Genomic DNA, 27,775 nt, shown 5'->3' on the forward strand with positions numbered 1-27,775 from the left:
CCACTATGGCCTATTTATTGCCTTACCTCCCTGATCTTACCTCATTGGCACACACTGTACATATACCTTTTTTTCTATTGTGTTATTGACTTTATGTTTGTTTATTCCATGTGTAACTGTGTTGTTGTTTGTCTCGCACTGGTTTTCAACTAGTCTACCTGGTTAAATAAAGGTGAAATAAAAATTAAATAAATAAAATCTACTGCATGCCTTTGTCTAAACACACATATAACCATTTTAACTTTGTTTACAATACATAAACTGAGTGTACAAAACATTAGGAACAGCTTCATTTTGAGTTGCACCCCCATTTGCCCTCAGAACAGTCTCAGTTTGTTGGGGAAAGGACTTTAGAAGGTGTCGAAAGCGTTCCACAGGGATGCTGGCCCGTGTCCACTCTAATGCCTCCCACAGTAATATCAAGTTGGCTGAATGTCCTTTGGGTAGTGGACCATTCTTGATACAAACGGGAAACTGTTAAGTAAAAAAAACAGCGTTGCAGTTCTTGACAATCTCACACCGGTGAATATTTTTCTTAACCATTAAACCCTCTAAATGGCACACATAAACAATCCATGTCTCAATTATCAAGGCTTTAAAGTCCTTTAACCTGTCTCCTCTCCTCTTTTTTTTATTTTTATTTATTTATTTCACCTTTATTTAACCAGGTAGGCTAGTTGAGAACAGGTTCTCATTTGCAACTGCGACCTGGCCAAGATAAAGCATAGCAGTGTGAACAGACAACACAGAGTTACACATGGAGTAAACAATTAACAAGTCAATAACACAGAGAAAAAAAGGGGAGTCTATATACTATGTGTGCAAAAGGCATGAGGAGGTAGGCGAATAATTACAATATTGCAGATTAACACTGGAGTGATAAATGATCATGTACATGTAGAGATATTGGTGTGCAAAAGAGCAGAAAAGTAAATAAATAAAAACTGTGGGGATGAGGTAGGTGAAAATGGGTGTGCTATTTACCAATAGATTATGTACAGCTGCAGCGATCGGTTAGCTGCTCAGCTAGCTGATGTTTGAAGTTGGTGAGGGAGATAAAAGTCTCCAACTTCAGCGATTTTTGCAATTCGTTCCAGTCACAGGCAGCAGAGTACTGGAACGAAAGGCGGCCGAATGAGGTGTTGGCTTTAGGGATGATCAATGAGATACACCTGCTGGAGCGCGTGCTACGGATGGGTGTTGCCATCGTGACCAGTGAGCTGAGATAAGGCGGAGCTTTGCCTAGCATGGCCTTGTAGATGACCTGAAGCCAGTGGGTCTGGCGACGAATATGTAGCGAGGGCCAGCCGACTAGAGCATACAAGTCGCAGTGGTGGGTAGTATAAGGTGCTTTAGTGACAAAACGGATGGCACTGTGATAAACTGCATCCAGTTTGCTGAGTAGAGTGTTGGAAGCAATTTTGTAGATGACGTCGCCGAAGTTGAGGATCGGTAGGATAGTCAGTTTTACTAGGGTAAGCTTGGCAGCGTGAGTGAAGGAGGCTTTGTTGCGGAATAGAAAGCCGGTTCTTGATTTGATTTTCGATTGGAGATGTTTGATATGGGTCTGGAAGGAGAGTTTGCAGTCTAGCCAGACACCTAGGTACTTATAGGTGTCCACATATGGTGATGCTAGTCGGGCATGCGGGTGCAGGCAGCGATCGGTTGAAAAGCATGCATTTGGTTTTACTAGCGTTTAAGAGCAGTTGGAGGCCATGGAAGGAGTGTTGTATGGCATTGAAGCTCGATTGGAGGTTAGATAGCACAGTGTCCAATGACAGGCCGAAAGTGTATACAATGGTGTCATCTGCGTAGAGGTGGATCAGGGAATAGCCCGCAGCAAGAGCAACATCATTGATATATACAGAGAAAAGAGTCGGCCCGAGAATTGAACCCTGTGGCACCCCCATAGAGACTGCCAGAGGACCGGACAACATGCCTTCCGATTTGACACACTGAACTCTGTCTGCAAAGTAATTGGTGAACCAGGCAAGGCAGTCATCCGAAAAACCGAGGCTACTGAGTCTGCCGATTAGAATATGGTGATTGACAGAGTCGAAAGCCTTGGCAAGGTCGATGAAGACGGCTGCACAGTACTGTCTTTTATCGATGGAGGTTATGATGTCGTTTAGTACCTTGAGGGTGGCTGAGGTGCACCCGTGACCGGCTCGGAAACCGGATTGCATAGCGGAGAAGGTACGGTAGGATTCGAGATGGTCAGTCACCTGTTTGTTGACTTGGCTTTCGAAGACCTTAGATAGGCAGGGCAGGATAGATATAGGTCTGTAACAGTTTGGGTCCAGGGTGTCACCCCCTTTGAAGAGGGGGATGACTGCGGCAGCTTTCCAGTCCTTGGGGATCTCAGACGATATGAAAGAGAGGTTGAACAGGCTGGTAATAGGGGTTGCGACAATGACGGCGGATAGTTTCAGAAATAGAGGGTCCAGATTGTCAAGCCCAGCTGATTTATACGGGTCCAGGTTTTGCAGCTCTTTCAGAACATCTGCTATCTGGATTTGGGTAAAGGAGAACCTGGAGAGGCTTGGGCGAGGAACTGCGGGGGGGCCGGGGCTGTTTGCCGAGGTAGGAGTAACCAGGCGGAAGGCATGGCCAGCCGTTGAGAAATGCTTGTTGAAGTTTTTCGATAATCATGGATTTGTCGGTGGTGACCGTGTTCCCTAGCCTCAGTGCAGTGGGCAGCTGGGAGGAGGTGCTCTTGTTCTCCATGGACTTCACAGTGTCCCAGAACTTTTTGGAGTTGGAGCTACAGGATGCAAACTTCTGCCTGAAGAAGCTGGCCTTAGCTTTCCTGACTGACTGCGTGTATTGGTTCCTGACTTCCCTGAACAGTTGCATATCGCGGGGACTGTTCGATGCTATTGCAGTCCGCCACAGGATGTTTTTGTGCTGGTCGAGGGCAGTCAGGTCTGGAGTGAACCAAGGTCTGTATCTGTTCTTAGTTCTGCATTTTTTGAACGGAGCATGCTTATCTAAAATGGTGAGGAAGTTACTCTTAAAGAATGACCAGGCATCCTCAACTGACGGGATGAGGTCAATGTCCTTCCAGGATACCCGGGCCAGGTCGATTAGAAAGGCCTGCTCACAGAAGCGTTTTAGGGAGCGTTTGACAGTGATGAGGGGTGGTCGTTTGACTGCGGCACCGTAGCGGATACAGGCAATGAGGCAGTGGTCGCTGAGATCCTGGTTGAAGACAGCGGAGGTGTATTTGGAGGGCCAGTTGGTCAGGATGACGTCTATGAGGGTGCCCTTGCTTACAGAGTTAGGGTTGTACCTGGTGGGTTCTTTGATGATTTGTGTGAGATTGAGGGCATCTAGCTTAGATTGTAGGACTGCCGGGGTGTTAAGCATATCCCAGTTTAGGTCACCTCGCAGAACAAACTCTGAAGCTAGATGGGGGGCAATCAATTCACAAATGGTGTCCAGGGCACAGCTGGGAGCTGAGGGGGGTTGGTAGCAGGCGGCAACAGTGAGAGACTTATTTCTGGAGAGAGTGATTTTCAGAATTAGTAGTTCGAACTGTTTGGGTATGGACCTGGAAAGTATGACATTACTTTGCAGGCTATCTCTGCAGTAGACTGCAACTCCTCCCCCTTTAGCAGTTCTATCTTGACGGAAGATGTTAAAGTTGGGTATGGACATCTCTGAATTTTTGGTGGCCTTCCTGAGCCAGGATTCAGACACGGCAAGGACATCAGGGTTAGCAGAGTGTGCTAAAGCAGTGAGTAAAACAAACTTAGGGAGGAGGCTTCTGATGTTGACATGCATGAAACCAAGGCTTTTTCGATCACAGAAGTCAACAAATGAGGGTGCCTGGGGACATGCAGGGCCAGGGTTTACCTCCACATCACCCGCGGAACAGAGAAGGAGTAGTATGAGGGTGCGGCTAAGGGCTATCAAAACTGGTCGCCTAGAGCATTGGGGACAGAGAATTAGAGGAGCAGGTTTCTGGGCATAGTAGAATATATTCAGGGCATAATGCGCAGACAGGGGTATGGTGGGGTGCGGGTATGGCGGAGGTCAGCCCAGGCACTGGGTGATTATGAGAGAGGTTTTTATCTCTGGACATGCTGGTGGTAATGGGTGAGGTCACTGCATATGTTGGAGGAGGGACAAAGGAGGTATCAGGGGTATGAGGAGTGGGGCTAGGGGCTCCATAGTGAACTAAAACAATGATAACTAACCTGAGCAACAGTATACAAGGCATATTGATATTTGGGAGAGACATACAGCGAGGCATACAGTAATCACAGGTGTTGAATTGGGAAAGCTAGCTAAAACAGTGGGTGAGACAACAGCTAATCGGCTAGCATAACAACAGCAGGTAAAATGGCATTGACTAGGCAATGGGGCCGACAGATAAAACAAACAAGCAGAATCGAGTACCGTGATTAATGGACAGTCCAGCGTGCATCAGCTATGTAGCCAAGTGATCAGAGTCCAGGGGCAGGGGGGCTGGCGAGTGTTATCCAGGTTAAGAAAACTAACAATGACTAAGTAGCTTGTAGCTAGCTAGCTGGTAGCTAAATAGCTTGTAGCTAGCTGGTTAGCTTCTGGAGGTTCTTGGGTGTGTTCTGGGCTAAACAAGCTAAACAAGCTAGCAGTTAGCATGCCGAGTTAGCAAGCAAGGAGATAGCGAGGGCTAGAGAGTTAGCCTTTGGAGGACGTTGCGATGGGGTGAGTCTGTTTATTCCTCCTCATGCGGTGACATCGATAGACCGGTCGTAGTCAAGGTATTGTAGCCCAGGAGTATGCTAGGAGCTCTGGCCGGGCTAGCTTCAAGCTACGTGGGTGGAAACACTAGCCAGGAGTAATCAACCAGGGTTGCTGTTTAGCTCGATAGCTAGTTGTGAAGATCCAGCTGAAGAATGTTCCGTTTGTGGTGGGAATCCGGGGGTAAAAAATAAAAAATAGGTCCGTTATGCTCTAGTTAGCGTCGAGTTAGCCTCTCTGAGCTAGCCTCTCTAAACTAGTCTCTCTGAGCTATCCTCTCTGAGCTTGCCTCTGTGAGTTAGCCTCTCTGTGCTAGCCTCTGTGAGCAAGCCAGTTTGAGTTATCCTCCCTGAGCTAGCCTCTTTGACCTACGCTCGTTTAACAAGCCTCTTTGAGATAGCCTCTTGGAGCTAGCCTCTTGGAGTTAGCCTCTCTGAGCTAGCCTTTCTAAGCTAGCCTCTCCGCTTGCCCAGGCTGAGGGTAGAGAGAGAGGGGGGAGGGGTTGCGGTTGCTGTGATTAGCTCCATTGTTGGAGGTCTGTTGTTGGAGGTCTGTCAAGCTTCATTGGCCCCAGAGAAAGGCCTCCCAATGAGCCCAGCCAAGCTTGGCCCAAACTTTGTGTGGAAGAGAAAACTAAGTTATGGTGGTCTGGTGGAGTGCTGGGGGGCTGGAAGGGTGATATACAAGGCTTGGACATATGGAGCCCTCATCAGGACCTCTCCCAGACATGTTTTCATGTGTACATTTTGCTGTGTGTGTGTGTGTGTGTGTGTGTGTGTGTGTGTGTGTGTGTGTGTGTGTGTGTGTGTGTGTGTGTGTGTGTGTGTGTGTGTGTGTGTGTGTGTGTGTGTGTGTGTGTGTGTGTGTGTGTGTGTGTGAGTGTGAGTGAGTGAGTGAGTGAGTGAGTGAGTGAGTGAGTGAGTGAGTGAGTGAGTGAGTGAGTGAGAGACAGAGAGAGAGAGAGAGACACACACACACAGAGACACAGAGAGACACAGAGAGAGACACAGAGAGACACACAGAGAGAGAGAGATTATTTCACTTTATATATTATCTATTATCTATATATTATCTACCTCACTTGCTTTGGCAATGTTAACACATGTTTCCCATGCCAATAAAGCCCTTGAGTTGAATTGAATTGAATTGAATTGAATTGAGAGAGAGAGAATATGTGAGTGAATGTGTGAGTGTGTAAGGGATTGGGGGGGGTGTATGTGTGCATCCAGATGTATTGGTGTATCTTGCTGCTCAGTAAAAGGGACCGAAGCCTTCTCACAGGGCTGAGAAGAGAGAGCTGAATGCTTTGTCTCTATACCATTCTCCTGAGACAAAATCATATCTGACACATGCTTTCACAAAGATAAAAGTTACTGAAATGTTACAGATTCCTTCTATACCTTAGGACTGGAAGAGTGAAGAAAGAAAAAGTGTCCAGTGACTGTCAGCTTACCCCATACACACATGCACTGTGTCTGTGTCTATATCCCTCCTCATCTCTATCCCCCCACTGAGTGACTGGGCGTTGTTGTTATCTATCTCAGAGTTCTCAATTAACTTGGATGAGCGCTGTGGCTTTCTATGGTGGTAAAGGTGAACTCAGTGACACAGCCAGATGGAGGGAGCTAATGTTAGACTACACACACACACACACACACACACACACACACACACACACACACACACACACACACACACACACACACACACACACACACACACACACACACACACACACACACACACACACACACACACACACACACACACACACACACACACACACACACACACTTGGGGATTTTGGGTGATGTGTGCAACTAGCTCTTAGAGTCTCATGTCAGAATTAGATGTTCATCCATGTTTCTCAAATGTACAATTTAGAAGTTGTTGGAAATGTTGAAATTGGAAGTGTGTAAGGTTAAGTTTAGGCATTAACTCTGACGTTTGAAGGTTTGGCATTAACTCTGAGTGGTTAAGGTAAGGGTTAATGTTTGGGATATGCATAAAGTTTTTTTTTTTCAAAAACAACGTTCCATCACTGGATTCAAACTTGCAACCTTTGGAATCAGAGGTTGCAAGTTCGAAATTTGACGTTTGAGAATCTCCCAATGGTTAAGGTAAGGGTTTGGGATAGGCTTAAAACAAAAATGTCAAAACACCCTTCTATCGCTGGATTTGAACTGAACCAGGCAGATGCTTGCGCCCATCTGACATCCCCATCCCTAACACCCTAGCAAAATCAAAACTTACTTGGAGGTAACATCGCTCACTGTTTCCCCTAGGGGCCAGTTTCCACGACATCTCCCAACATCCTTATATCCAGACATGGATGGATATCTAAAACTGACTTGTATCACTGGTGACCTGGCTGGATGTGAGGTGGACTATATGGTGTGTTTGTGGGAAGATCTGGTTGATTGGTAGAAATAGGAAGGGAGACTCTCTCTTTGCCTCCTTGTAGTTTGAGGCTAATTGTTTGAGTCAGGGTGGGAGTGTGGGGACAGGGGGCATCTGTGTCCCGGCAGCCAGGCCTTCGGTAACTGAGCTGGCGAGGGGGGGAGAATGGACCCACTTCAGGGCCACACAGCCGGCCCAAACAGCACCTATTTTCTTGGCCAAACTGTCAGCCAGAATAACTTCATTGTGCCCAAATTGGAGTTGAAGCGAGGGGGTAGAGAGGGTGGAGAGCTGGGGGAGGGAGTGGGGGGAAGAAAGGGGTCTGTGGGAACTTGGGGGACTGGAAAAGGGGGTGTCTTGGAGAAAGCAGAGTTTCTGAGTGGGGAAGAATAGGCTGAGTAGTGTGAGCTCATTTAGGAGGAGGATTCCCATAGTCTACATGAGCGGTGGCTGGCCTGGAGTGAGGCAGCCGATGGGATGTCAATTTATTCTAATAGATTCTTGGGAGGGAAAAAAGGGTTGCAGTTTTTTTCTTGTTCCTGTATTGTTAGTATATTCCCCATATTGTGCCGTGTTGTAGCCAACGTTAGTAGGATTTTCAAGCGTGTTAAGCCTTTCAAGGCTGCTGGCCTGGATGGCATACCAAGCCACGTCCTCAGTGAGTGTTCAGACCAGCTGGCTTGAGTGTTTTACGGACATATTCAACCTCTCCCTGTATTACAGTCTGTTGTTCCCACCTGCTTCAAGATGTCCAACATTGTCCCTATATCCAAGCAAGCTAAGGTAACTGAACTAAATGACTGTCACCCCATAGCACTCACCTCTGTGAAGTGCTTTGAGAGGCTAGTCAAGGACCATATCACCTCCACCTTGCCGATACCCTAGACCCACTAGAATTTGCATACTGCCCCAACAGATCCATGGATGACGCAATCGCCGTTGCACTGTACACCGCCCTATCCCAACTGGACAAGAGGAGTGTGAGAATGCTATTAATCGACTACAGCTATGCTTTCAACACTATAGTGCCCTCCAAGCTTGTCACTAGCTTGTCACTTCTCCATGTGCAATCCTTGACTTCCTGACCGCCCGACCGCAGCTGGTGATGGTAGGCAAAAACACCTCTGCCACGCTGATCCCGAACAGGGGCCCCCCAGAGGTGTGTGCTCAGCCCCCCCTGTACTCCGTGTTCACCCACGACTGTGTGGCTATGCATGACTACAACTCAATCATCAAGTTAGCTGATGACACGACAGTGGTAAGCCCGATGAACAACAACAACGAGCCTACAGGGAGGAGGTTAAAGCCCTGGAGGAGTCAAGTCAAATAAAAACTAGGAGCTGATCTTGGACTACAGGAGAGAGCAGAGAGAGCACTCCCCTGTCCACATCGACAGGGTCGCAATGGATGAGGTCAAAACCTTAAAGTTCCTTGGCACATTACTGAGGACCTGAAATGGTCTCACCACATTGGCACGTCAGGCGGCTAAAGAAATGCAGCATGGCCCCTATAAAGACCCTACATATGCACCCTTTGACTTTTTCCACATTTGTTGCGTTACACCCTTATTCTAAAATTGATTGAATTACATATATATATTTTTTAATACCTTCTTTACATAACTATTCAGACCCTTTGCCATGAGACTTGAAATTGAGCTCAGGTACATCCTGTTTCCATTCATCATCATTGAGATGTTTCTACAACTTGATTGGAGTCTACCTGAGGTATATTCAATTAATTGGAAATTATTTGGAAAGGCATTTACCTGTCTATGAAAGGTCCCACAGTTGACAGAGCAAAAACCAAGTCACAAAATAATTGTCCGTAGAGAGACAGGATTATGTCCAGTCACAGACCTGGGGAAGGGTACCAAAACAATTCTACAGCATTGAAGGTCCCCAAGAACACAATGGCCGCCACCATTCTTTAATGGAAGCTCTTCCTAGAGCTGGCCATCCGGCCAAACTGTGCAACCGGGGAAGAAGGGCCTTGGTCAGGGAGGTGACCAAGAACCCGATGGCCACTCTGACAGGGGTCTAGAGTTCCTCTGTGGAGATGGGAGAAACTTTCAGAAGGACAACCATCTTTGCAGCACTCCACCAATCAGGATTTCATGGTAGAGTGGCCAGACAGAAGCCACTCCTCAGTAAAAGTCACATGACAGCCCTCTTGGAGGCCGCTGAGGGGAGGACGGCTCATAACAATGGCTGGAATGGAGTGTAATGGAGCGAATGGAATGTTATCAAACACATGAAAACCATGTATTTTATATAATTCCATTCATCCTATTCCAGCCGTTATTATGAGCCATCGTCCCCTCAGCGGCCTCCACTTCCACGCACACACACACACACACACACACACACACACACACACACACACACACACACACACACACACACACACACACACACACACACACACACACACACACACACACACACACACACACACACACACACACACACACACACACACACACACACACACACACACACCCTAGCACTTCCTGCTTTAGGAATTGTTGTCAGAATCCTGGTGGGTAACTCATACAGCGACGACTGTTTTAGACATCTAATCTATTTGTCCATTTATCACCATTTCAAAAATCCCTCTCCTAAATACCTCACTACCTCTCCTCACTACCTCACTACCTTTAGCCACTGTGAAGGAGGAAGTAACTTTACTCAGTCACCCGGAGTTTAGGCAGATGTAAAATGCCTGTGTGCGCGTGCTAGCGTGTATGTGTGTGTGTGTGTGATCCAGACGGAGCCCCACAGCTCTCAGGGACTCAACAAAAGGCCTTCTCTATCCATTGTATGAGCAGTGTTTTTCCCAGGAGAGCATGGGCTCAGTGTGAGAGGGCCCGGATCGCTTTCTCCTGACATGGATGTTTATCCGCTCTGTGGTCCAGCAGGCTGCCTGCCCACTCAAAAGGACTCCCCTTACCGTTTTGACGTCTATGGCACACATTTTGGGAAGAGAGAGAATGGGGAGAAGAAGAAAGAGAGAGAAAAAGCGTCTCTGTTATCGTCTGTGTTGTTGAACAACTGTTTGCGATGGGATATGAGTGGACATTTTGTTTGCCCCTTGTCATGATTTTAGACCCACCTAATAGGTCAGACCAGGTTTCTCTAACTTCCCTGACAACCTTCTCTAATACCTTACAGTGTATAATTATTTCATTTGCCAAGTGCTTCTGAGGGTTTGGTGTTTGTTGTCTTTTGTCAGGTAGTTGTCAATCTGATGTTAATCTGATGTTGTGTTGTTGACAGAGAGGCTTATAGGGCCTGGTGTAGTTGGCTAACATGTTGAATGCCAGGGCACACTGAGCATGTCAATGTGAACACAAGTATATGATCCCCAATAACAAACCAATCAGAACCCTATCAAAATTGATACCCAATATCACACACACCATTAGAAAAAAAAGGTGCTATCTAGAACCTAAATGGGTTCTTCAGCTGTCCCCATAGCGTTTCCCTTTGAAGAAGCCTTTTTGGTTCCAGGTAGAACCATTTTGGTTCCAGGTAGAATCCTTTTGGGTTCCATGTAAATCCATTTCCACGGACAGTTCTACATGGAATCCAAAATGGTTCTAACTGGAACAAAAAAGAGTTGTCCTACGGAGACAGCCAAAGAACCCTTTTGGAAACCTTTTTTATAAGAGATTTTAGTAACCATGCATACACTGAAAAGCACACTCATCTAAGCATACTCATCCAATTTTCACAAATTTGAGAATATTTAATATTTTGTGTAGACATGAATTAATCTGTCCCCTCTTCAAAGGTTAATCATATTGGCATCTTCAGCTATCTGAGGGCTTTAACTAAGTTTCTCTCGTGTTTTCTGAGGGTCCAGGGTGCGAGTGAGGCTCTATAGCCATTTTTCACTGGCTGGAGAGGCAGACAGCTCAAAACAAACACGTCTCACTGATACCATATAATCTGTGAAACACCATTATCGTCTAAAATATCTCCACACAGGCCCCCCACCCCCACCCCACCCCACTCTCTCCACCCTTTGAGCAAATAATACAGAAAAGGAACTTGTGGAAAAAGCTGCTGTGTTGAGACAGAAGGTGAATGGAGTCCATTGTTGTCATGTAACCAGACTCTGCAGCAGGTTGTTTGATTCGGTTTCGGGCCTGAAAAGGCTTTTTTAAAACTGTCACATCAGCTGAGAGGGTCAGGGAAAAGGACTCTATCCCCACCTGTCTCACTTTCCCCTGCCGGATCTCTGTCCCTCTGTCCCTCTGTCTGTCCGTCTGTCTGTCTGTCGGTCTGCCTGTCTCGCACAATCTCACTCTCTCTCTGTCTCTATATGTCTCTCTCTATGTCTCACTCTGTCTCTCTCTGTCCCTATCTGTCTCTCTCTCTGTCTCTTTCTGACGCTCTCTGTCTCTCTCTATCTCTCTCTATGTCTCTATCTGTCTCTCTCTGTCCCTATCTGTCTCTCTCTATGCCTCTCTCTGTCTATATCTGTCTCTCTCTATGTCTCCCTATGTCTCTCTCTGTCCCTATCTGTCTCTCTCTCTGTCTCTCTCTATGTCTCTCTATGTCTCTCTCTATTTCTCTCTATGTCCCTATCTGTCTCTCTCTATGTCTCTCTATCTATCTCTGTCCCTATCTGTCTCTCTCTATGTCTCTTTCGCTCTCTCTCTCTGTCTCCCTCTGTCCCGATCTGTCTCTCTCTTTTTCTCTCTCTATCTCTCTCTGTCCCTATCTGTCTCTCTCTATGTCTCTCTCTCTGTCCCGATCTGTCTCTCTCTTTTTCTCTCTCTATGTCTCTCTCTCTCTCTGTGTCTCTCTCTTTTTCTCTCTCTATGTCTCTCTCTGTCCCTATCTGTCTCTCTCTGTCTCTCTCTGTCCTTATCTGTCTCTCTCTCTGTCTCTCTCTGTACCTCTCTCTGTCTTTCTCTGTCCCTATCTGTCTCTCTCTTTCCCTATCTGTCTCTCTCTATGTCTCTCTGTCCCTATCTGTCTCTCTCTATGTCTCTCTGTCCCTATCTTTCTCTCGCTATGTCTCTCTCTGTCCCTATCTGTCTCTCTCTCTGTCTCTATCTTTCTCTCTCTATGTCTCTCTATGTCTCTCTCTGTCCCTATCTGTCTCTCTCTATGCCTCTCTCTGTCTATATCTGTCTCTCTCTATGTCTCTCTATGTCTCTCTCTGTCCCCATCTGTCTCTCTCTATGTATCTCTTTGTCCCTATCTGTCTCTCTCTCTGTCTCTCTCTGTCATTCTCTATGTCTCTCTATGTCCCTATCTGTCTCTCTCTATGTCTCTCTATGTCTCTCTCTGTCTCTCTCTGTCCCGATCTGTCTCTCTCTTTTTCTCTCTCTATCTCTCTCTGTCCCTATATGTCTCTCTCTATGTCTCTCTGTCCCTATCTATCTTTCTCTCGCTATGTCTCTCTCTATGTCTCTCTCTGTCCCTATCTGTCTCTCTCTCTGTCTCTCTCTGTCCCTATCTGTCTCTCTCTATGCCTCTCTATGTCTATATCTGTCTCTCTCTATGTCTCTCTCTGTCCCTATCTGTCTCTCTCTATGTATCTATTTGTCCCTATCTGTTTCTCTCTCTGTCTCTCTCTAGGTCTCTCTATGTCTCTCTCTGTCTCTCTCTATGTCTCTCTGTCTCTCTATATATCTCTGTCCCTATCTGTTTCTCTCTCTGTCTCTCTCTAGGTCTCTCTATGTCTCTCTCTGTCTCTCTCTATGTCTCTCTATGTCTCTCTATATATCTCTGTCCCTATCTGTCTCTCTCTATGTCTCTCTACGTCTCTCTCTCTGTCCCGATCTGTCTCTCTCTTTTTCTCTCTCTATGTCTCTCTCTATCTCCCTCTGTCCCGATCTGTCTCTCTCTTTTTCTCTCTCTATCTCTCTCTGTCCCGATCTGTCTCTCTCTATGTCTCTCTCTCTCTGTCTCTCGATGTCCCTATCTGTCTCTCTATGTCTCTCTCTTTTTCTCTCTCTATGTCTCTCTCTCTCTCTGTCACTCTCTGTCCCTATCTGTCTCTCTTCATGTCTCTCTATATCGCTCTCTGTCCCTATCTGTCTCTCTTCATGTCTCTCTATATCGCTCTCTGTCCCTATCTGTCTCTCTTCATGTCTCTCTATATCGCTCTCTGTCCCTATCTGTCTCTCTTCATGTCTCTCTATATCGCTCTCTGTCCCTATCGGTCTCTCTTCATGTCTCTCTATATCGCTCTCTGTCCCTATCTGTCTCTCTCTATGTCTCTCTATATCGCTCTCTGTCCCTATCTGTCTCTCTTCATGTCTCTCTATATCGCTCTCTGTCCCTATCTGTCTCTCTTCATGTCTCTCTATATCGCTCTCTGTCCCTATCTGTCTCTCTTCATGTCTCTCTATATCGCTCTCTGTCCCTATCTGTCTCTCTTCATGTCTCTCTATATCGCTCTCTGTCCCTATCTGTGTCATGTTTGTCATTTATTGTCATGTCTTGTCCCTGTGCTCCCCATGCTATTCGTTTCCCTCTGCTGGTCTTGTTTGGTTCTATCCCTCTCTCTCCCCCTCCCCCTTTCACTCTCTCGCTCTCTCTTCTCTCTGTCGTTCCGTTCCTACTCCCAGCTGTTCCTATTCCCCTAATCATCATTTAGTCTTCCCACACCTGTTCCCGATCCTTTCCCCTGATTAGACTCCCTATTTATTCCTTTGTGATCCGTTCCTGTTCCATCGGTTCCTTGTTTTGTATTCCATGCTGTAATTGCGTTTCGCCCTGTCCTGTCGTGTTTTTTGCCGTGATTGTGTATCACCCTGTCCTGTCGTGTTTTGTGCCTTCTTCAGACGCTGCGTGTGAGCAGGTGTCTCAGTTGACTACGGCCTGCGCCTACCCGGCGACCTGCAGTCTGTGGCCGCTTCTCCAGTTGTTTTCCCCTCTACTATCTAGAGGATTTCAGTTATTCGGTTTTGAGCATTAATAAACTCTGTTTCTGTTAAGTCGCGTTTGGGTCCTCCTTCACCTGCATAACAGAAGGAACCGATCAAAGAATGGACCCAGCGACTTCTGACGCTCGTTACACTGCCGTCGAGATCCAAGGAGCCATGCTCGGCAGACACGAGCAGGAATTGTCCGCTGCTCGCCAGGCCGTGGAAAACCTGGCTGCTCAGGTTTCCGACCTCTCTGGACAGTTCCAGAGTCTACGTCTCGTGCCACCTGTTACTTCCTGGCCTGCCGAGCCTCCAGAACCTAGGGTTAATAACCCACCTTGCTACTCCGGGCAGCCCACTGAGTGCCGCTCCTTTCTCACGCAGTGTGAGATTGTGTTCTCTCTCCAACCCAACACATACTCTAGAGAGAGAGCTCGGGTTGCTTACGTCATCTCACTCCTCACTGGCCGGGCTCGAGAATGGGGCACAGCTATCTGGGAGGCAAGGGCTGTTTGCTCTAACGATTTCCAGAACTTTAAAGAGGAGATGATTCGGGTTTTTGACCGTTCAGTTTTTGGTGGGGAGGCTTCTAGGGCCCTGGCTTCCTTATGCCAAGGTGAACGGTCCATAACGGATTATTCCATTGAGTTTCGCACTCTTGCTGCCTCTAGTGAGTGGAACGAGCCGGCGCTGCTCGCTCGTTTTCTGGAGGGACTCCACGCTGTGGTTAAGGATGAGATTCTCTCCCGGGAGGTTCCTTCAGATGTGGACTCTTTGATTGCTCTCGCCATCCGCATAGAACGACGGGTAGATCTTCGTCACCGGGCTCGTGGAAGAGAGCTCGCATCAACGGTGTTTCCCTGCTCCGCATCGCAGCCATCTCCCCCTCTGGCTTTGAGACTGAGCCCATGCAGCTGGGAGGGATTCGCATCTCGAATAAGGAGAGGGAACGGAGGATCACCAACCGCCTGTGCCTCTATTGTGGAGTTGCTGGACATTTCGTTAATTCATGTCCAGTAAAAGCCAGAGCTCATCTGTAAGCGGAGGGCTACAGGTGAGCGCAACTACTCAAGTCTCTCCATCAAAGTCCTGTACTACTTTGTCGGTCCACCTACGCTGGACCGGTTCGGGCGCTACATGTAGTGCCTTGATAGACTCTGGGGCTGAGGGTTGTTTCATGGACGAAGCATGGGTTCGGAAACATGACATTCCTTTCAGAGAGTTAGATAAGCCTACGCCCATGTTCGCCTTAGATGGTAGTCATCTTCCCAGTATCAGATTTGAGACACTACCTTTAACCCTCACAGTATCTGGTAACCACAGTGAGACTATTTCTTTTTGATTTTCCGTTCACCGTTTACACCTGTTGTTTTGGGTCATCCCTGGCTAGTATGTCATAATCCTTCTATTAATTGGTCTAGTAATTCTATCCTATCCTGGAACGTTTCTTGTCATGTGAAGTGTTTAATGTCTGCCATCCCTCCCGTTTCTTCTGTCCCTACTTCTCAGGAGGAACCTGGCGATTTGACAGGAGTGCCGGAGGAATATCATGATCTGCGCACGGTCTTCAGTCGGTCCCGAGCCAACTCCCTTCCTCCTCACCGGTCGTATGATTGTAGTATTGATCTCCTTCCGGGGACCACTCCTCCTCGAGGTAGACTATACTCTCTGTCGGCTCCCGAACGTAAGGCTCTCGAGGATTATTTGTCTGTGTCTCTTGACGCCGGTACCATAGTGCCTTCTTCCTCTCCGGCCGGGGCGGGGTTCTTTTTGTTAAGAAGAAGGACGGTACTCTGCGCCCCTGCGTGGATTATCGAGGGCTGAATGACATAACGGTTAAGAATCGTTATCCGCTTCCCCTTATGTCATCAGCCTTCGAGATTCTGCAGGGAGCCAGGTGCTTTACTAAGTTGGACCTTCGTAACGCTTACCATCTCGTGCGCATCAGAGAGGGGGACGAGTGGAAAACGGCGTTTAATACTCCGTTAGGGCATTTTGAGTACCGGGTTCTGCCGTTCGGTCTCGCCAATGCGCCAGCTGTTTTTCAGGCATTAGTTAATGATGTTCTGAGAGACATGCTGAACATTTTCGTTTTTGTCTATCTTGACGATATCCTGATTTTTCTCCGTCACTCGAGATTCATGTTCAGCACGTTCGACGTGTTCTACAGCGCCTTTTAGAGAATTGTCTCTATGTAAAGGCTGAGAAGTGCTCTTTTCATGTCTCCTCCGTTACTTTTCTCGGTTCCGTTATTTCCGCTGAAGGCATTCAGATGGATTCCGCTAAGGTCCAAGCTGTCAGTGATTGGCCCGTTCCAAGGTCACGTGTCGAGTTGCAGCGCTTTTTAGGTTTCGCTAATTTCTATCGGCGTTTCATTCGTAATTTCGGTCAAGTTGCTGCCCCTCTCACAGCTCTTACTTCTGTCAAGACGTGTTTTAAGTGGTCCGGTTCCGCCCAGGGAGCTTTTGATCTTCTAAAAGAACGTTTTACGTCCGCTCCTATCCTCGTTACTCCTGACGTCACTAGACAATTCATTGTCGAGGTTGACGCTTCAGAGGTAGGCGTGGGAGCCATTCTATCCCAGCGCTTCCAGTCTGACGATAAGGTTCATCCTTGCGCTTATTTTTCTCATCGCCTGTCGCCATCTGAGCGCAACTATGATGTGGGTAACCGTGAACTGCTCGCCATCCGCTTAGCCCTAGGCGAATGGCGACAGTGGTTGGAGGGGGCGACCGTTCCTTTTGTCGTTTGGACAGACCATAAGAACCTTGAGTACATCCGTTCTGCCAAACGACTTAATGCCCGTCAAGCTCGTTGGGCGTTGTTTTTCGCTCGTTTCGAGTTTGTGATTTCTTACCGTCCGGGTAGCAAGAACACCAAGCCTGATGCCTTATCCCGTCTGTTTAGTTCTTCTGTGGCTTCTACTGATCCCGAGGGGATTCTTCCTTATGGGCGTGTTGTCGGGTTAACAGTCTGGGGAATTGAAAGACAGGTTAAGCAAGCACTCACGCACACTGCGTCGCCGCGCGCTTGTCCTAGTAACCTCCTTTTCGTTCCTGTTTCCACTCGTCTGGCTGTTCTTCAGTGGGCTCACTCTGCCAAGTTAGCGGGTCATCCCGGTGTTCGAGGCACTCTTGCGTCTATTCGCCAGCGCTTTTGGTGGCCGACTCAGGAGCGTGACACGCGCCGTTTCGTGGCTGCCTGTTCGGACTGCGCGCAGACTAAGTCGGGTAACTCTCCTCCTGCCGGTCGTCTCAGACCGCTCCCCATTCCTTCTCGACCATGGTCTCACATTGCCTTAGACTTCATTACCGGTCTGCCTTTGTCTGCGGGGAAGACTGTGATTCTGACGGTTGTCGATAGGTTCTCTAAGGCGGCACATTTCATTCCCCTCGCTAAACTTCCTTCCGCTAAGGAGACGGCACAAATCATTATTGAGAATGTATTCAGAATTCATGGCCTCCCGTTAGACGCCGTTTCAGACAGAGGTCCGCAATTCACGTCACAGTTTTGGAGGGAGTTCTGTCGTTTGATTGGTGCGTCCGTCAGTCTCTCTTCCGGGTTTCATCCCCAGTCTAACGGTCAAGCAGAGAGGGCCAATCAGACGATTGGTCGCATACTACGCAGCCTTTCTTTCAGGAACCCTGCGTCTTGGGCAGAACAGCTCCCCTGGGCAGAATACGCTCACAATTCGCTTCCTTCGTCTGCTACCGGGTTATCTCCGTTTCAGAGTAGTCTGGGTTACCAGCCTCCTCTGTTCTCATCCCAGCTTGCCGAGTCCAGCGTTCCCTCCGCTCAAGCGTTTGTCCAACGTTGTGAGCGCACCTGGAGGAGGGTGAGGTCTGCACTTTGCCGTTACAGGGCACAGACGGTGAGAGCCGCCAATAAACGCAGGATTAAGAGTCCAAGGTATTGTTGCGGCCAGAGAGTGTGGCTTTCCACTCGCAACCTTCCTCTTGCGACAGCTTCTCGTAAGTTGACTCCGCGGTTCATTGGTCCGTTCCGTGTCTCCCAGGTCGTCAATCCAGTCGCTGTGCGACTGCTTCTTCCGCGACATCTTCGTCGCGTCCATCCTGTCTTCCATGTCTCCTGTGTTAAGCCCTTTCTTCGCACCCCGTTCGTCTTCCCTCCCCCCTCCCGTCCTTGTCGAGAGCGCACCTATTTACAAGGTACATAAAATTATGGACATGCGTTCTCGGGACGGGGTCACCAATACCTAGTGGATTGGGAGGGTTACGGTCCTGAGGAGAGGAGTTGGGTTCCGTCTCGGGACGTGCTGGACCGTTCGCTCATCGATGATTTCCTCCGTTGCCGCCAGGATTCCTCCTCGAGTGCGCCAGGAGGCGCTCGGTGAGTGGGGGGTACTGTCATGTTTGTCATTTATTGTCATGTCTTGTCCCTGTGCTCCCCATGCTATTCGTTTCCCTCTGCTGGTCTTGTTTGGTTCTATCCCTCTCTCTCCCCCTCCCCCTTTCACTCTCTCGCTCTCTCTTCTCTCTGTCGTTCCGTTCCTACTCCCAGCTGTTCCTATTCCCCTAATCATCATTTAGTCTTCCCACACCTGTTCCCGATCCTTTCCCTGATTAGACTCCCTATTTATTCCTTTGTGATCCGTTCCTGTTCCATCGGTTCCTTGTTTTGTATTCCATGCTGTAATTGCGTTTCGCCCTGTCCTGTCGTGTTTTTGCCGTGATTGTGTATCACCCTGTCCTGTCGTGTTTTGTGCCTTCTTCAGACGCTGCGTGTGAGCAGGTGTCTCAGTTGACTACGGCCTGCGCCTACCCGAAGCGACCTGCAGTCTGTGGCCGCTTCTCCAGTTGTTTTCCCCTCTACTATCTAGAGGATTTCAGTTATTCGGTTTTGAGCATTAATAAACTCTGTTTCTGTTAAGTCGCGTTTGGGTCCTCCTTCACCTGCATAACAATCTGTCTCTCTTCATGTCTCTCTATATCGCTCTCTGTCCCTATCTGTCTCTCTTCATGTCTCTCTATATCGCTCTCTGTCCCTATCTGTCTCTCTTCATGTCTCTCTATATCGTCCCTCTCTGTCCCTATCTGTCTCTGTCTTCATGTCTCTCTATATCGTCCCTATCTGTCTGTCCCTATCTGTCTCTCTTCATGTCTCTCTATATCGCTCTCTGTCCCTATCTGTCTCTCTTCATGTCTCTCTATATCGCTCTCTGTCCCTATCTGTCTCTCTTCATGTCTCTCTATATCGCTCTCTGTCCCTATCTGTCTCTCTTCATGTCTCTCTATATCGCTCTCTGTCCCTATCTGTCTCTCTTCATGTCTCTCTATATCGCTCTCTGTCCCTATCTGTCTCTCTCTATGTCTCTCTCTGTCCCTATATCGCTATCTGTCTCTCTTCATGTCTCTCTATATCGCTCTCTGTCCCTATCTGTCTCTCTTCATGTCTCTCTATATCGCTCTCTGTCCCTATCTGTCTCTCTTCATGTCTCTCTATATCGCTCTCTGTCCCTATCTGTCTCTCTTCATGTCTCTCTATATCGCTCTCTGTCCCTATCTGTCTGTCCCTATCTGTCCCTATCTGTCTCTCATGTCTCTCTATATCGCTCTCTGTCCCTATCTGTCTCTCTTCTGTCTCTCTATGTCTCTGTCTATATCTCTCTATATCGCTCTCTGTCCCTATCTGTCTCTCTTCATGTCTCTCTATATCGCTCTCTGTCCCTATCTGTCTGTCTCTCTTCATCTGTCTCTCTTCATGTCTCTCTATCGCTCTCTGTCCCTATCTGTCTCTCTTCATGTCTCTCTATATCGCTCTCTGTCCCTATCTGTCTCTCTTCATGTCTCTCTATATCGCTCTCCCTGTCCCTTCATGTCTGCTCTCTGTCCCTATCTGTCTCTCTTCATGTCTCTCTATATCGCTCTCTGTCCCTATCTGTCTCTCTTCATGTCTCTCTATATCGCTCTCTGTCCCTATCTGTCTCTCTCTTCATGTCTCTCTATATCGCTCTCTGTCCCTATCTGTCTCTCTTCATGTCTCTCTATATCGCTCTCTGTCCCTATCTGTCTCTCTTCATGTCTCTCTATATCGCTCTCTGTCCCTATCTGTCTCTCTTCATGTCTCTCTATATCGCTCTCTGTCCCTATCTGTCTCTCTTCATGTCTCTCTATATCGCTCTCTGTCCCTATCTGTCTCTCTTCATGTCTCTCTATATGTCGCTCTCTGTCCCTATCTGTCTCTCTTCATGTCTCTCTATATCTGTCTCTCTGTCCCTATCTGTCTCTCTTCATGTCTCTCTATATCGCTCTCTGTCCCTATCTGTCTCTCTTCATGTCTCTCTATATCGCTCTCTGTCCCTATCTGTCTCTCTTCATGTCTCTCTATATCGCTCTCTGTCCCTATCTGTCTCTCTTCATGTCTCTCTATATCGCTCTCTGTCCCTATCTGTCTCTCTTCATGTCTCTCTATATCGTCCCTCTCTGTCCCTATCTGTCTCTCTTCATGTCTCTCTATATCGCTCTCTGTCCCTATCTGTCTCTCTTCATGTCTCTGTCCCTATCTGTCTCTCTTCATGTCTCTCTATATCGCTCTCTGTCCCTATCTGTCTCTCTTCATGTCTCTCTATATCGCTCTCTGTCCCTATCTGTCTCTCTTCATGTCTCTCTATATCGCTCTCTGTCCCTATCTGTCTCTCTTCATGTCTCTCTATATCGCTCTCTGTCCCTATCTGTCTCTCTTCATGTCTCTCTATATCGCTCTCTGTCCCTATCTGTCTCTCTTCATGTCTCTCTATATCGCTCTCTGTCCCTATCTGTCTCTCTTCATGTCTCTCTATATCGCTCTCTGTCCCTATCTGTCTCTCTTCATGTCTCTCTATATCGCTCTCTGTCCCTATCTGTCTCTCTTCATGTCTCTCTCTCTCTATATCGCTCTCTGTCCCTATCTGTCTCTCTTCCCTATGTCTCTCTATATCGCTCTCTGTCCCTATCTGTCTCTTCTTCATGTCTCTCTCTGTATCGTCTCTCTATATCGCTCTCTGTCCCTATCTGTCTCTCTTCATGTCTCTCTATATCGCTCTCTGTCCCTATCTGTCTCTCTTCATGTCTCTCTATATCGCTCTCTGTCCCTATCTGTCTCTCTTCATGTCTCTCTATATCGCTCTCTGTCCCTATCTGTCTCTCTTCATGTCTCTCTATATCGTCCCTATCTCTGTCCCTATCTGTCTCTCTTCATGTCTCTCTATATCGCTCTCTGTCCCTATCTGTCTCTGTCCCTATCTGTCTCTCTTCATGTCTCTCTATATCGCTCTCTGTCCCTATCTGTCTCTCTTCATGTCTCTCTATATCGCTCTCTGTCCCTATCTGTCTCTCTTCATGTCTCTCTATATCGCTCTCTGTCCCTATCTGTCTCTCTTCATGTCTCTCTATATCGCTCTCTGTCCCTATCTGTCTCTCTTCATGTCTCTCTATATCGCTCTCTGTCCCTATCTGTCTCTCTTCATGTCTCTCTATATCGCTCTCTGTCCCTATCTGTCTCTCTTCATGTCTCTCTATATCGCTCTCTGTCCCTATCTGTCTCTCTTCATGTCTCTCTATATCGCTCTCTGTCCCTATCTGTCTCTCTTCATGTCTCTCTATATCGCTCTCTGTCCCTATCTGTCTCTCTTCATGTCTCTCTATATCTGTCTCTCTTCTCTGTCCTGTCTATCTGTCTCTCTTCATGTCTCTCTATATCGCTCTCTGTCCCTATCTGTCTCTCTTCATGTCTCTCTATATCGCTCTCTGTCCCTATCTGTCTCTCTTCATGTCTCTCTATATCGCTCTCTGTCCCTATCTGTCTATCTGTCTTCATGTCTCTCTATATCGCTCTCTGTCCCTATCTGTCTCTCTTCATGTCTCTCTATATCGCTCTCTGTCCCTATCTGTCTCTCTTCATGTCTCTCTATATCGCTCTCTGTCCCTATCTGTCTCTCTTCATGTCTCTCTATATCGCTCTCTGTCCCTATCTGTCTCTCTTCATGTCTCTCTATATCGCTCTCTGTCCCTATCTGTCTCTCTTCATGTCTCTCTATATCGCTCTCTGTCCCTATCTGTCTCTCTTCATGTCTCTCTATATCGCTTTCTCTGTCCCTATCTCTGTCCCTATCTGTCTCTCTTCATGTCTCTCTATATCGCTCTCTGTCCCTATCTGTCTCTCTTCATGTCTCTCTATATCGCTCTCTGTCCCTATCTGTCTCTCTTCATGTCTCTCTATGTCTCTGTCCCTATATCTCTGTCCCTATCTGTCTCTCTTCATGTCTCTCTGTCCCTATCTGTCTCTCTCTATGTCTCTCTATATCGCTCTCTGTCCCTATCTGTCTCTCTTCATGTCTCTCTATATCGCTCTCTGTCCCTATATGTCTCTCTTCATGTCTCTCTATATCGCTCTCTGTCCCTATCTGTTTTTATTTATTCTTTATTTTATTCCACCTTTATCTAACCAGGTTGGCCAGTTGAGAACAAGTTCTCATTTACAACTGTGACCTGGCCAAGATAAAGCAAAGCAGTTCGACACATACAACAACACAGAGTTACACATGGAATAAACAAACATACAGTCAACAACACAGTTGTAGAAAATCTGTATACATTGTGTGCAAATAAGGTAATATAAGGGAGGTAAGGCAATAAATAGGCCATGGTAGCGAAGTAATTACAATATACCAATTAGACACTGGAGTTATTGATGTGCAGAAGATGTATGTGCAAGTAGAGATAATCAAATCAAATCTACGTTTATTTGTCATGTGTGCTGAATACAGCAGGTGTAGACCTTAGAGTGAAATGCTTACTTACAGGCTCTAACCAAGAGTGCAAAAAAGGTGTTAGGTGAACAATAGGTAAGTAAACAATCCCCATATTTTTTTGGCTCTTTGGCACCCCAGTATCTCTACTTGCACATTTCCTACATTAGAACTGTACAGGGTAGCCTAGTGGTTAGAGTGTTGGACTAGTAACCGGAAGGTTGCAAGTTCAAACCCCTGAGCTGACAAGGTACAAATCTGTAATTTTGCCCCTGAACAGGCAAGTAACTCACTGTTCCTAGGACGTCATTGAAAATAAGAATTTGTTCTTAACTGACTTGCCTGGTTAAATAAAGGTAAAATAAAAATAATTGACTATATGTTTGTTTATCCCAGGTGTAACTCTGTGTTGTTGTTTTTGTCGCACTGCTATGCTTTATCTTGGCCAGGTCGCAGTTGTAAATGACAACTTGTTCTCAACTGGCCTACCTGGTTAAATAAAGTGAAATAACAAATAACAAAAAAAATATGTAAAAAAAATAGTATTGCATACCCTACAATATCTTTACTGTTTTGACGTAGAATGGCCCATCGAGGCCATGCTTAGTGCTCTAGTATTGTATTGCCCATTTGCAATTTTTTTGGTGCTCAGCATGGACAATAAGCATGCAAATATCACAGTGCCATTATGCAAGCTGTCTTTGTCTGGCAGCTTTATTCTCTTGGAGCTACAGAGGGGGAGGCACTGTGAGAGTTGTGGGTGCACCCATCTGTGCACCCAACCTTTTCAGACGTGAGAAACTGTACATGCATTTGCATAAGAATAATTGACACTTCAAATTATCCTTCCAATAACAGAGGATGATTTTTCCTGAGCATACGTGCAAGAAGAGAGCGCTGCCATATTGTAAAACCTATTAAAGGGAGGAGGAGGGATGTATCATCAAATATTAACCACTTCACTTCTTCTCTTTGCGAGTCAGGATTTTCTGCAGAATATTTTCTGTGTTGTAATACTGTATGCATCTATGATGAAGTGCATAACTTGAGTGTGAACAAGAATTAACATACCTCTGTTCCCCTCAATAGAAAAGTGCACAGCTCGTAGGGAACAAGTGTTGTTAAGCAAAGAGGGATCAGATGGTTCAAATACATACGGGATGAACCACAAGCATCATGGGCTACAGCCAACTACACACACACAAATACGCACAAGTAGAGTACATTTTATTGTCTCATTCAGCTCATTCAAGGATATAGCCCTGGAGATAAATCTGTTTAGGTTTGTTGGTGTGTTGTTGTATTGCGTTACTCCTGGTTCAGCCATGTCTGTGTCTCCTGTACCTCCTACTCTGCCATGAATTCATTATCACTCTTCTGAAAGGCAGACAGGACCCTGGTATGGGGTTGGGATAGCTGCTGTTTAGTCTCAGGCCGAGCCAGCCAAAAAGGGGAGAAAGAGCCGTATAGAATGGGGGTGAGGGGGGTGGTAGGTGAAGGGGGAAAGGGAGAGGGTGGGTGTTGGCGGGGGCGATGGGGGCAGGGATATGGAAGGGGGACAATGTTGGCGCCGGCCCCACTGAAGCGCTCAGCATCCCTCCGCTCATGGCGGATGTGTCTGGTGGTATCCATGACAACCCTTCAGCATGCCAGGGAGATACCACAGCGACATGGCCAAGGGCAGAGGGGGAAAGTGGAGGGAGAGGGGGGAAGCATAGAGATCCATTATGAACCACATATCTCTGTGACATTAATATTCACTCACACAGACTGAAGCCAGTTAGCTGTAGACAGACAGATATCAATTACAGTCACCTTTCATCTGCCACAATGCTCTTTGAATCATCAGCTCAACATCTTTGGTCCAATTTATTCTCAACTCACCCAGAATGTTGCTACAACACCATCTTTGTTTAGCTCCTATTTTGAGATTAATGCCGTCTTATGGTGTGTGTGTGTGTGTGTGTGTGTGTGTGTGTGTGTGTGTGTGTGTGTGTGTGTGTGTGTGTGTGTGTGTGTGTGTGTGTGTGTGTGTGTGTGTGTGTGTGTGTGTGTGTGTGTGTGTGTGTGTGTGTGTGTGTGTGTGTGTGTGTGTGTGATGAGGGGTACATGAACTATAGGTGTTAATTTGTGTTTAGGGGTTTTATGGTTGCTGATAATGGCTTTCTCAGCAAAGCTTTGTGACTGCACAAACAACATAATTTACTTGGGCTCCCAAGTGGCGCAGCGGTCTAAGGCACTGCATCTCAGTGCTTGAGGTGTCACTACACACACCCTGGTTTGATTCCAGGCTGTATCACAACCGGCCGTGATTGGGAGTCCCATAGGGCGGTGCACAATTGCCCAGCATTTTAGAAATGTGAGCAAGAAAAAGTATTCAGACCCTTTACTCAGTGTTGAAGCATCTTTGGCAGCTTTGAGTCTTCTTGGTTATGACACTACATGCTTGGCACACCTGTATTTGGGGAGTTTCTCCCATTCTTCTCTGCAAATCCTCTCAAGCTCTGTCAGGTTGGATGGGGAGTGTTGCTGCACAGCTATTTTCAGGTGTCTCCAGAGATGTTCGATCAGGATCAAGTCCGGGCTCTTGCTGGGCCACTCAAGGACATTCAGAGACTTGTCCCGAAGCCACTCCTGCAATGTCAAATCAAATCAAATTTATTTATATAGCCCTTCGTACATCAGCTGATATCTCAAAGTGCTGTACAGAAACCCAGCCGAAAACCCCAAACAGCAAGCAATGCAGGTGTAGAAGCACGGTGGCTAGGAAAAACTCCCAAGAAAGGCCAAAACCTAGGAAGAAACCTAGAGAGGAACCAGGCTATGTGGGGTGGCCAGTCCTCTTCTGGCTGTGCCGGGTGGAGATTATAACAAAACATGGCCAAGATGTTCAAATGTTCATAAATGACCAGCATGGTCCAATAATAATAAGGCAGAACAGTTGAAACTGGAGCAGCAGCACGGCCAGGTGGACTGGGGACAGCAAGGAGTCATCATGTCAGGTAGTCCTGAGGCATGGTCCTAGGGCTCAGGTCCTCCGAGAGAGAGAAAGAAAGAGAGAAAGAGAGAATTAGAGAGAGCACACTTAAATTCACACAGGACACCGAATAGGACAGGAGAAGTACTCCAGATATAACAAACTGATCCTAGGCCCCCGACACATAAACTACTGCAGCATAAATACTGGAGGCTGAGACAGGAGGGGTCAGGAGACACTGTGGTCCCATCCGAGGACACCCCCGGACAGGGCCAAACAGGAAGGATATAATGTCTTGGCTGTATACTTAGGGTTGTTGTCCAGTTGGAAGGTGAGCCTTCACCCCAATCTGAGGTCCCGAGCACTCTGGAGCAGATTTTCATCAAGGAAAATCCGTTCATATTTCCCTCGATCCTGACTAGTCTCCCAGTCCCTGCCGATGAAAAACATCCCCACAGCATGATGCTGCCACCACCATGCTTCACCGTAGGGATGGTGCTAGGTTTCCTCCAGATGTGAAGCAAGGCCAAGACCTCAATCTTGGTTTCATAAGAGCACAGAATCTTGTTTCACATGGTCAGAGACCTTTGGGTGCCTCTTGGCAAACTCCAAGCAGGCTCTCATGTGCCTTTTACTGAGGAGTGGCTTCCGTCTGGCCACTCTACCATAAAGGGCTGATTGGTGGAGTGCTGCAGAGATGGTTGTCCTTCTCTAAGTTTCTCCCATATCAACAGAGGAACTCTGGAGCTATGTCAGAATGACCATCGGATTCTTGATCACGTCCCTTCTCCCCAGATTGCTCAGTTTGGCAATGCGGCCAGCTCTAGGAAGAGTCTTGGTGGTTCCAAACGTCTTCCATTTAAGAATGATGGAGGCCACTGCGTTCTAGGGGATCTTTAATGCTGCAAAACATTTTTGGTACCCTTCCCAGGACTGTGCCTCGACACAATCCTGTGACTGAGCTCTACGGACAATTCCTTCGACATCATGGCTTGGTTTCTTCTCTGACATGCACTGTTAACTGTGGGACCTTATATAGACGGGTGTGTGCCTTTCCAAATCATGTCCAATCAATTGAATTTACCACAGTTGAACTCCAATCAAGTTATAGAACCATCCCAAGGATGATCAATGTAAACAGGATGCACCTGAGCTCAATTTCGAGTCTCATAGCAAAAGGTCTGAATACTCATGTAAATAAGGTATTTCTGTTTTTATATTTAATAAATTCGCAACAATTTCTAAAAACCTGTTTCCACTTTGACGTTATGGGGTTGTGTGTAGATTGATGAGGAAAATGTTTTATTTAATCCATTTTAGAATAAGACTAAGTATTTTTCTCTCCAACACACACACACGCACACACACACACACACACACACACACACACACACACACACACACACACACACACACACACACACACACACACACACACACACACACACACACACACACACACACACACACACACACACACACACACACACACACACACACACACACACAGAATCCCATCTGGGACTGCATGGCAGTACCCTCATAATGATGCTCTGATGAGTTCACTTGTGCTAGTGAGTGTGTGTGTGTTTGCACGTGAGTGTGTTATGCCACAAATACAATCTTGCACACATACACACACATACACACACATTCTCAGATCCTCAGGGGGGATATTTTAAACCTTGCACCCTGTGCATTTGCTGAGGGTTAAAGGAAAACCAAGTAAATAATTCAGACTTTCTGAAACTCTTTAGATGTACCTCCGACTGGTGGGGAAGAGGGGGAGAGGGGGTACAATTATGTCGTGATGTCACAATAGTCAGATTTTAGTCATGACTCTACTGTCAAATGCTTCTACAAGAGGCACAAACAATACCAGAAAAATAGGTCAAAAATCCCAAAGTCACATCAAGGGAAGTCAAGTCTGTGTCACTTCGGTGTGCTCATGAAACACTTCTAACGTCCCATTGTGTTATTCTGTTTCAGGTGAGAGAGGAGTCATCGGGAGCCGGACAGAGAGTACCAG

General features: G+C 47.0%; 1 long non-coding RNA gene across 2 annotated transcripts in view; it reads left to right on the forward strand.

Annotated features, from left to right (window-relative positions):
* Positions 1-27,775, forward strand: part of LOC124034587 — a 96,805-nt gene that overhangs the window by 52,088 nt on the left and 16,942 nt on the right. For both annotated transcript variants that reach the window (XR_006838591.1, XR_006838590.1), the window contains exon 3: positions 27,736-27,775. This exon is cut by the window's right edge and continues 47 nt beyond it. This is a non-coding gene — a long non-coding RNA (uncharacterized LOC124034587). The remainder of the gene's footprint in view (positions 1-27,735) is intronic.

The sequence above is a fragment of the Oncorhynchus gorbuscha genome, linkage group LG04 (genome assembly GCF_021184085.1).
Source record: "Oncorhynchus gorbuscha isolate QuinsamMale2020 ecotype Even-year linkage group LG04, OgorEven_v1.0, whole genome shotgun sequence".
In the NCBI taxonomy this organism is placed as follows: Eukaryota; Metazoa; Chordata; class Actinopteri; order Salmoniformes; family Salmonidae; genus Oncorhynchus; species Oncorhynchus gorbuscha.